This window comes from Myotis daubentonii, chromosome 4, assembly GCF_963259705.1.
Source record: "Myotis daubentonii chromosome 4, mMyoDau2.1, whole genome shotgun sequence".
Classification (NCBI taxonomy): domain Eukaryota; kingdom Metazoa; phylum Chordata; class Mammalia; order Chiroptera; family Vespertilionidae; genus Myotis; species Myotis daubentonii.
Genome location: NC_081843.1, coordinates 96,752,729 through 96,763,869, shown reverse-complemented (window position 1 = coordinate 96,763,869; position 11,141 = coordinate 96,752,729). Strand labels below are relative to the sequence as shown.

At 40.8% G+C, this 11,141-nt stretch overlaps 1 pseudogene; it reads left to right on the top strand.

Moving 5' to 3' along the window:
• The first annotated feature begins 1,223 nt into the window (after positions 1-1,223).
• On the top strand, positions 1,224-10,572 carry LOC132232515 (probable inactive 1-aminocyclopropane-1-carboxylate synthase-like protein 2; annotated as a pseudogene).
• Positions 10,573-11,141: the final 569 nt, after the last annotated feature.

The following is an 11,141-nucleotide window of genomic DNA, read 5'->3' as shown; positions in this document are numbered from 1 at the left end:
CCATTCCCTTCAACTTGCTCACATGCCATTAGATACAGTCAGGGTTCCAGATGGTGAGTTTCCTAGCCTCTGCTCAGGAACATAATTCTTCTCTTTTTTAAGATATTTTATTGATTTTATACAGAGAGGAAGGAAGAGGGATAGAGAGTCAGAAACATCGATGAAGAGAAACATCGATCAGCTGCTTCCTGCACAGCCCCCACTGGGGATGTGCCTGCAACCAAGGTACATGCCCTTGACTGGAATCGAACCTGGGACCCTTCAGTCCACAGGCCAACGCTCTATCCACTGAGCCAAACCAGTTAGAGCAGGAACATAATTCTTAAAGTTAGTGTGCGTTTGTCTAAGATTAGTGTTCCAACACCTAAGGATTCCTCATATCCCTAATATGTAAAGAGCATGTTTGCAACTACAGAGACAAGAACTCAATGCAGATTTCATTTTAAGTTTTGTTCTATGAAAAATTACACCTAATGGCTGTTTCCTGCCCAGTTGGTGTGGCTCAGAGGTTGAGCTTTGACTTATGAACCAGGAGGTTACACTTCAATTCCCATTCAGGGCTCAATCCCCAGTCTAGGGTATGCAGGAGGCAGCTGGTCAATGATTCTCTCTCATCATTGATGTTTCTATCTCTCTCCCTCTCTCTTCCTCTCTGAAATCAATAATAAAAAAAAAAGATTGGTTCCTGTTATGAAATTCTGAAAACATACACATGCATAGCTATATATGAATAGATATTCAATTACTGGCCAACTCTACCAGGAGCAGAGAGTAAAAAAGCAATTGGATGCAGAATTTGAGAGCCCTGGCCCTGTTTGTGGTATGACCCTTGTGTTTTAGCATGTGACACAGGCAATTATTTATTTCCTGAAATTTGGTAAAATATTTCCTACCATCCATCCCTGTCCCCCTCCCTCCTTCTCTTCTCTCCCATTCTTCCATAAATGTGAGTGGATTGCCTCGTGTGCACTCTGAACTGGGGATATAACAGAACTGATGGTCAGCTAGTGTGCATCTGTGTGGCTTTGCAAATGACTTCTTCACATTTTGGCAATCACTTCTCGGCATCTCCCAAAGCCCTCATTCCACTTTACTGTTCCGGGGACCACTCCCTTCACCATGATTTAGAAACTTAAACTCCAATTGCAGTGCCTGTCGCAGCAGGGGTGTCGTGGGCCCTGCTTCAGTGCTAGAGCAGGCAAATTTCTGGTTGTGAGACAGCCATGCTCAGCCACCCATTAAAACTCCCACCGGCTGGCTCTCGGCTTCAGTGCGGGCACCTTCCCCAGAGCTCAGAGGGCCAAGCAGTACACTCACCAAACCCCATCCTGTTCAGGGAGGCTGAGTCCCTGGAAGAGTAGGAGGAAGAGAAGGCAGCCTTCATGCTGGGTTTGGGTAAATAATTAAGAGATACCTGGTGCCCTTCTAGGAGCAGAAGAATAAGCAAGTTAAAATTCAATGGCTGCACTGTTCTGTTCAATAGAATTCTGTGCATTAACTGGGATCGCTAACCTAACCTTGGCAATTAAAGCAATATCAGAGGAAATTCCTTTTAAGACATACAGCCAAGAAAATTGGGGTGAGCTACGGAGAGAGCGAGGGGAACATCCTGAGGAGAGGCTCCAAGTATGAGCAGGACCCGGATGTCGTGGGGAATATAAATATGAGGGGAGTACTGAGACTGAGAGAGGAGGGGGTAACGTGGGGATTGGGGGAATAGAAATATAGGATCACGTGTGCCAAGGTACGGATAGTTTCCAGCCTTTTTCTCTTCAGCCCAGCAGTTTGTTCTCTGAAACCAGAAACTAATCAAGTTTCCTAACTTCTGAAAAACTGCTCCATTCACTCCTCATTTCCCAAAGGAGTAAATCAAAGCTTCTATCTGTAAATTGTATTTACAAAATGGTACTGAATTTTTTAATTGTGGAAGGATTGTTCTTCTTTCTTCCTATCAACATTTAAACAGCCATATGTTATGGGAGCTAACTGAGATCATTGACCATGGAGGCAGGAAATCTGGGGAGGACTCCAGGCTCTGCCTCTGATTAATTCTATGATATAAAAGTTATTCACCCACTCAGCCCTTATCTGTAAGACACAGATAATCAGAACACCCAAAGTGTGTAGGAGATAGCCTGACCTAGAACACGCATTCACTACACGTCAGCAACCATTGACTTTACTTAAATTATAACACTGACAGCAAGGAAATGGTCACAGTTATAAGATTTTTTTTTCTGAAAAACTATTTGATTGTAGAATAATATCCTTATTCAGGTATTACATAGTGTGTACAGCCTGGAAGGCAGAAAGTTATAAGGGCTTAATTTACAGTTATCTCAGTCAAGTAAATTAACATATTTTAATAACTTCCTACATCATAGTAATAAGCCTGAAGCAGTCCCGAATGTGTAGGCTGGGCTGGTGAGGCAGCCCAGAAGGAAACTAGATAAAGTGTAAACAATTCCAAAGATTATAGGCAGTTAATGGAATGGCGAGGGTAAGATTATATCTTCACTGTAAAAGGACACAAAGAAATAATTTAGGCAAATTAGATAGTTAAAACTATATCTAGCTAATAAAAAGCATATTGAATCACTGGTATTATTTCAAGTTGTGTTTTTTTTTTCTTTTCCAAAACCATCTTTAGAATGCTTATGAAAGAATGTAGCTGATTTATAATAATTAGTGACAAGACCTAAAATTTCTTTTACTGTAGAGAAAACCTGATTGCCTCACTACCTGAAAAGAACAACTCACCTAAATTACAGCTTCACTATGAAGCCCGAATTCACCTCTGTAAACTCTTTAGTATGCTCAGTATCACAAGGGACACAACTCCAAGCTCATTTAAGTGCATTGGCACCTATAAGAACCCAACAAGTAAATGGTAGCATGCATTGTTTGGCCTGGCATTAGGGAAATGAAACGTCTCTGAAATTTTCTCATTACATTTATTTTTCATTCTCTTCACATATTTCTCTTTAAATGGAGATTTTTCTCTCTGCTTCTTTTTATCTACATCTAATAAAGATCAATTATGCAAAAAATTCTGCAAGATTCAAAGGAAAACTTTCAATAGCCACAGCCATAAGTATCAATGCTTCCCCTTAAGGTTGTTTTTCATACATGGGTAACTTAAAATCACTCATGTGGCAGAAGGGATATTAAAATTACACATTTTAAGTCTGTGTCACTTTTTCTAAAATCCTGGTATAAACTACTAATATTTTTTCTTTAATGAAACTGGGGGTGGTGGTGTCTGGTTCTCAGGACATTAGTCCAAGTTAGTAATTGAGCCAGCATTATGCTTTATGTTGTACAATTTAGACTGTGTGTAAGCACTCATAAAACAAGTCTTCATCTTTTATCGTATACGAGAGGCCCGTGCACAAAATTCGTGCATGGGTAGGGTCCCTAGGCCTGGCTAGCGATCAGGGCCCAGCTTTCCTTCATTCTATGCAGTCCCCTAGTGGTCAGCGCCCATCATAGCAAGAGATCAAACTCCCAGTCTCCTAGTCGAACTCCCGAGGGGACACTTTGCAAATTAGCCTTTTATATATATAGATGGCTTCAGATTATAAATATGCCCAAAGGCTCAACAAAGGGCTTCTGGCTATAAATAAATAAACCCGTTTTCTCTGCTTTGTCAGACAATCAAAATCCATCCTTTCTAATGCCTCTGGATTCTTGTGTGTTCAGAAGCAAAGAAAAATGTATTAGCTCTTTCCCGTTTACATTCCTGTCCTCCCCCGCCCTTTTTTTTTGGCTATGTATATTCCTTGTATATATATTTCTCCAGAGGGAAGTTCAACTACTATTTAATTTTTAAATTAAATTTATTGGAGTGATGTCATTTAATAAAATATATAGGTTTTAAGTATAGATTTCTATGATACATGATCTGTATATTGCATTGTGTGCCCACCATCCAAGCAAATAATCTTCTGCCACCATATAATTGACCCCCTTTACCCTTTACTATCACCACACCCCCTTCCCTCTGGTAACCACAATACTTTTGTCTGCGTCTGTGAGGGTTTGTTTGTTTGTTTTCCTTGTTTGTTTGTTTTGTTACTTCCAGTTTTGTATCTCACAAATGGCACTGTTTCATTTTTTCTTAGGGCTGAATAGTATTCCATTGTACATAAGTGCAACAACTTCTTTATCCAATCATCTCTGGAAGGACAGTTCAGCTGTTTCCAAGTCTGGGCTGCCATGAACAATGCTTTAATGAACATAGGGATAAGTATATCTTTGCAAATAAATGTTTTCAGAATTTTGAGGTAGATACCCAGAAGAGGGATTGCTGCGTCATATGGTAGCTCTGTTATTAATATTTTTGAGGTACATCCTTAGTTTGAAACTCCTATGTCCTTAAAATCTTCATACATATAATATGTCTAAGTAGGTAGGAATTACACAAGGGTGCATATCCTGTGATTTTAAGAAGACATCTAAACTTTATATCTTTGAGAGATTTATAATTTTCTTCCACAAAATATACACATATTCAAAATAAAACTGATTACACAGTAGCAATTGCTAAACACTACATTATATAGAAATTTTAGTGATTTTTTAAATAAATTCTAAATAAACAAAGGTAAAGATTAATATTTAAAATTCATTCAAAATAAAGCTTCGACATTTCTAATAGATTTACTTATGTGACAAGAATGCTTAAATTATTGTGATTTTTATTTTAGAAACAATACACTAGCCAGGATGCAACCTAAAGACCCATCAATAGGCAATTGGATAAAGAAATGTGGTACATATATATAGTAGAATATTACTCGGCTACTTAGCACTGGTTTTTCAGTAGCAATTAAACACCATTTTAATTTTAGTCCAGCATGTACATGTTTTTAGCGTGTTATCTTAAAAAAGGACCTATTTGCAGTTCTGTTCTATTGCACAGTCCATGTTTTATCCTCTTTTCTTTCTTTCAATTTCAATGAAGTCTCCTTATTGTCTCATACATTTCTCTTGACACTAAGCTATGTACTGTATTCTGTTGGTGGCCTTTCCTGAGGATAACTGTAAAATCTGTCTTTTTCCAATTATGAGAGGTGTTCTATAAATTCTTTGGGGTGTATTTGTCTTGAGATGTGTGCCCATAACTCTCATTAATGTCGCCCATTTAAACTTGATCTAATGCTTTCCTTTTCTCTCTAAGTGACTCCAGTCTAGCGTTAATGCAGCTTTGTTTATAATCTCTAAACCACCCCCTCTCCTACATGCAGTCTCTCCCAAATGCTATGCATGGAGGTCATTTATGAAAGTGTATATCACAAAGCAATATCAAACCAACTGCTTTCCTTGAAAGGTAAAAGACTATTACTTCTTTTTCAGATGCTCTACTGCAATATATAAAATACAATATTTAAGCATGGTAGACTGAGAAAGAGTAATATTGAACTAAAACAAACTTAGCTGTAAAAATAACTTGCTTAGATTTATCAATGAAACAAGGATCTATGGGAATGAAAGTTACAGAAGTTATGTCCTAGACAATATTAAAAAATGGCACACTCTCCATTTAAACTTGAGACTATATCACTGGTCTGTAATTTCATTTATTATTGTGAATATGTAATAAAGTTCTTTTTGATACACGTTCTATTGAATGCAGGCAATCTGTGAAAAGCCCCTGATTTCATATCATTTTCTTCAACTTTTATTTTTCAGCTTTCAAAATACCTCATAATATCCACGTTTTTAACATATTTCATACCTTAATTTCCAGAACACAATGCCCTATCATGACAGTAAATTTCAGCCCTATTCCACATGCGTTTTCACATAATGTGTATAGAAAACTTGTCATCACCTAGGATATATAGTTTTTAAAAACTAGATATTGTGTTACAGCCTTTTTTTACTTCCCTGTGATTTTTTTTTCAGTTTTATTGAGAAATAATCAACATATAACATGGCGTAAGTTTAGGGCATTCAGCATAATAGTTTGATTTACATACATTGTGAAATGATTACCACAATAAATTCAGCTAACATCGATCTTATCATATGGATACAATAAAAAAGAAAAAGGGGAAAAATCTTCTTGAGATGATAATTACTCTCATTATCCTTATACCTGACCTTGTCCTTAATGAACCTGTTCTCCCAGTTTATCACCCCCTTGAAATTCCATTTCACAAGGTATTCAGCTCTAATTCATTGGCTATTCTAACTTTCTACCACAACCATGTATTCAAAATAAACCTTGGATATTCTCAATAATTACATTTCTCAGATCCAGCTCCAGGTAGCTCAGCATCATTAAGGAAAATATTCACAGAAAGACTCCATTACAAACAGGTTTCTAGTTTTCTCTGGATTTTAAAAATATATATTTCAGCCCTAGCCTGTTTTGCTCAGTGGGTAGAGCGTCAGCCTGCAGATTGAAGGGTCCCGGGTTTGATTCCAGTCAAGGACATATATAGGTTGGGGCTTGATCCCTAGCCTTGATAGGGGCACATGCAGGGGGCAACCAATCGATGTGTCCCTCTCACATTGATGTTTCTCTCTGTCTCTCCTCTCTAAAAATAATCAATGGGAAAATGTCCTCAGGTGAAGATTAACAACAACAACAACAACAACAACAACAAATATATATATCTCCTATCTAATAATAGAGAAGCATGGTAATTAGCCATACCTCCGCTACCCTTCCCATTGGCTAATCAGGGCGATATGCAAATTAACTGCCAACCAAGATGGCGGCCGGCAGCCAGGCAGCTTGAAGAGAACAGGAGGCTTGCTTGCTTCAGTGACGGAGGAAGCCAGTGACGTTCCCCGCCTGCCGCTGCCGGCCTCTGAGCTTGCAGTTTAAGAAACATTGTTACAAATATAGAAGCTAAACAAAACCCCAGAAACCTACTTTCAGCCATCCAGGCTTCAGCCAGCAGGACCGCAACATTGTTTCAATTATAGAACAAACGCAGATCCCTGCTTTCAGCCAGCTGGGATCTCAGAGCTGGAGTGAGCAGGACCGCAACAGTGTTACAATTATAGAACCCAAACAAACCAGATACCTGCTTTAAGCAGCCGAGGCCTCAAGCTGGAGCCAAGCCTCAGAGCTAAAGCTGGCCCAGAATTTGAAAAAAGAAAAAAAGAACAGGTTGGGAGCTTCAGTCACCCGCCAGCCTGAAAACGGCCCTCAGCCCTCACCCAGACTGGCCAGGGACCCCAGTGGGGACCCCCACCCTGAAGGGGGTGTGACCAGCTGCAAACAGCCATCATCCCCTCACCCAGGCTGGCCAGGCTCCCCAGTGGGGACCCCCACCCTGATCCAGGACACCCTTCAGGGCAAACCATCTGGCCCCCCCCATGCATCAGGCCTCTATCCTATATAGTAAAAGGGTAATATGCCTCCCAGCACTGGGATCAGCGAAGCCGCAAGGCCTCCCAGCACCAGGATCAGCATGACAGGGGGCAGCACCCAAACCCCCTGATTAGCCCTGCTCTGTGTGTCAGGGTGTGGCACCCCAACACCCCCCCCCCCACCAGGGGCCTTGTTCTGTGTGTGACAGGGTAGAGCCATAACCTCCCTATCCGCCCTACCCTGAGTGTGACAGTGGCGGCGCCCCAACCCCCTGATTGGCCCTGCTCTGTGGGTGATAGAGGGTGGCGCTCCAACCCCCTACTCTTTATAAGGACAAAATGATTTATTTATTTCATCTTAATATTTGAAGTTTATTTCAGGAACACATTGCTGAAGCAAAAATTAAGAAAAAAAAAAACAATAAGGACTGGCTGTCCTCTATGCTCTCCAAATGTTTTTGAAATTTAGTGCAAAATGTACTTTTCCATCAGCCTGCCCTCAGTTACTGACCCATAGCTACATTGAAGTTACTTCTCATTGTAACATTTTGGCACAGTTATCAGCTATTCAGTAATTATTCCAAATACTAAATAATTCTCTCTACCATAGTTTGCACAGGCAGCTACAATTACCCTAGTTTTAAATGAAATTCCAAAAATTAGTCAAAAGATGATATTAAATTTTTAACAAGTCCATGCAAAAATAGCATAAAAACTATCACAAACCACATTAATCTACTTTATATACACAATTATCTTTTCTTCATAAAGCTATATTTTATATAGTGTTGGTTTTCTCTGATGTAGGAAATTTATCTATATAGAATGATCACTATAGAATGTAGGACTCAATATAGTATTTTACTTCAGATCTCAGAAAAAAGGAAAGTCATATCTAATGCATCCTCTGCATCAATCCATAGGTCACATCCAAGTTCAACAAAGACACAAAGACATTTTGGCAGATGATCTCAAGGAGATATGTCTGGAATTGCAATAGATATTTCATTGCAGAAATTGATATGCCAGGTCTTGATGAGCCTAAGAACAATTAAATCTTCACAATTTTTTTCTTCATGTATGCTTTCAATCATTCAAACAACATGCAAATAGAGGAGTTAAATTTGAGCTGTATACATATGGTTATTTCATATCCACTGTAAACTTCCACTAGAAAATAACCTATTTAAGGGAAGGCATCATTCCTCATCCACATATATCGCTTACCTAACCCGACACCTGGTGGCATATACGTGCAACATAGGTGTAGCTGTGTTGCAATACAACAAATTTACACAAACATGAGGTTCCAGCCAGCCTGCTGAGGCCACAACAAAGACCCAGAGGATGAGTCACCCTCCACAAGCCCTGTGGCCAGATGAGGCGCCAAGGTTTTAGAAACCTGAGCCCCCACACCCATTTGATGGAGCTGCTCTGGCGCTTGCAGCAGACCACAGAGGACTACATCATGCAGCTGGAGACCAGGCACCTGCAGCAGGACCTGGTGCTGGAGAAGCAGAGGCACAGTCAGGCCACCAGGGAGCAGGAAGCCAACCTCATCCACAGTGCTCAATCTCTGACACTCTGGGGCCACAAGTGGCCGGGAGCTCCAAAGGCTCTTCCCCCCACCCTTTCTCGGGACTCTAGGGGTGATGTAGGAGGTGGGCAGCAGGCCCAATCATCCAGACAGCCTGACTAAGTAAGTCACCAACTGAGTGATTTGGAAGCTGCATTCATTGGTCATGACATGTGCAGCCATGGGATTGACATCTCTGCCTTGTACTACTCCAGCCAGCCAGACTACATGAACTACCAAGGGAGACAAATACCATGGAGACAAGAAGACCTTGGGCTTCATTGACCTTGGTTTCAGTGAAAACAAGCTCTGCATTGATTTGATGACTAAAAGGCTGCCCAAACAGCATGGCACAGTGGTTGAGCCTCCACCTATGAACCAGAAGGTCGATTCCCAGTCAGGGAACATGCTGGGGTTGGGGGCTCAATCTCCAGTGTGAGGCATGCAGGAGGCAGCCAATCAATGATTCCCTCTCATCATTGATATTTATGTCTCTCCTTCCCTCTCCCTTCTTCTCTGAAGTCAATAAAATATATATATTAAAAAATAAAAATAAAAGGTTGAGTCAGAGTGACATGAACAACATTGATGATGCCCTACTGCAAAATTCTGACTGGAGAAGACAAAACATTCCTGCGGGAAGAAGTGGCTCGAATTCCTGGCCTACTACTGCAAGGCACCTGGCCAGCTTGATTCAGAAATGTGGTTGTTCTAAGTGGCTGCTGCTCTGTGTTCTTCACCCATGGTCCTGTTTGATCCAGGTGAGGCCTTTCTGACCCCCACCCAGTTCTATGCTGGTTTCACCTTTACTCCCACCTGAATGTGAAAATTGAGCCGGTTCATGTCCATCTGGACAGTAAGATCACTGAGGTGAACACTCATCGCTTCCAGCTGACTGTGGACAAGTTGCAGAAAGCCCTGCTTCAGGTTAGGCTCAAGGGAAGAAAGGCCAAAAGCCTTGTGTTCATGAACCACAATCCTCTGGGAGACATCTACTCCTGGGACTCACTGAAGGAATACCTAGAATTTGCCAAGAGGTACAACCTACATGTGATTACAGATGAGATTTACATGGTAACTGTGTTTGATGAGTCCATCATCACATTCCACTGTGTTCTGAGCAGGAAACATCTGCCTGACCCCAACAGGACCTGTGTGATCTGGGGCACCGGTAAGGGTTTGGAGATTTCTGGCCTCCATTAAGCACTCTGTACACCCACAACAAGGAGGTGGCCTCTGACGTGAGCTCTTTTGGCTTCCCCCACATCATTCCTACAATCAACCTGTGTTGGCTTCTCCAGGATACAGAGGAATTGACAATGTGTACTGCCCACTAATCACTCCTGGGCTACAGGCAGCTCACAGGTATAACAATAACACAGTGAAAGCATTAGAGTTCCCTTTTCTCAATCATATCTCGAGCCTCTATGTCTGAATCAACTTAAAAAGTACCTGAACTATCCATATTTGAAGAAGAGCTGCTCCTTTATCACCCCTTCTTGAACAACTACCTGATACTATCCCCTGACAAGTCTTGCATATGCAAGGAGCCTGGCTGGTTGCACCTAACCATTTTGGATAATCGCCTCTGCCTAAACGTCACCATGCATCGGTTATCTCAGGCACTAGAGGAGCATAGGCAGTCCCTGGCAAATAATCACTGAGGAGGAAATAAGTGGTCTGCCTCCCAACTAGCAGCTCCAGCCAATCACATGTTCAGGGTATCCCTGACATCAGCATCTGGTCCAGAAAACTGTAATATTGACCTCCACCTGTGACAGCAAACAGTGGGCGTCTCCAGAAATGGACTCATCTGACCCAGTCATCACCCTCCTATAGCTGAGCATCTGTCATACTGGAAACTTTGTATTTTTTCATATTTTTTGCTGGCCATTTTGTGCTGTGAAATTATTTTAGGAGGTGAGGGAATGAAAAATAACACAAATTATATATATATAGTCTCCAAAGACATAGAAAATACTTGATGAGATAATTTAATCAATTGATTAGAAAAGGAGAAGGTTCTGAAGAGCTGAGCTGGCTCTCCTCCTAAGCAACTGGATAATTTCTCACTGTGTACATTTTAGCACTACATTGAAAATTAGGAAACTTGAATTCTAAGCATATCAATAACCTAAAATAAATTTGTGTTCTCTGTGTATGTAAAATTAAGGTTTTTGGATGATGTAATCTTGAAGTTCTATTTCTACTTTAAGATTCTGTGAATGGCATG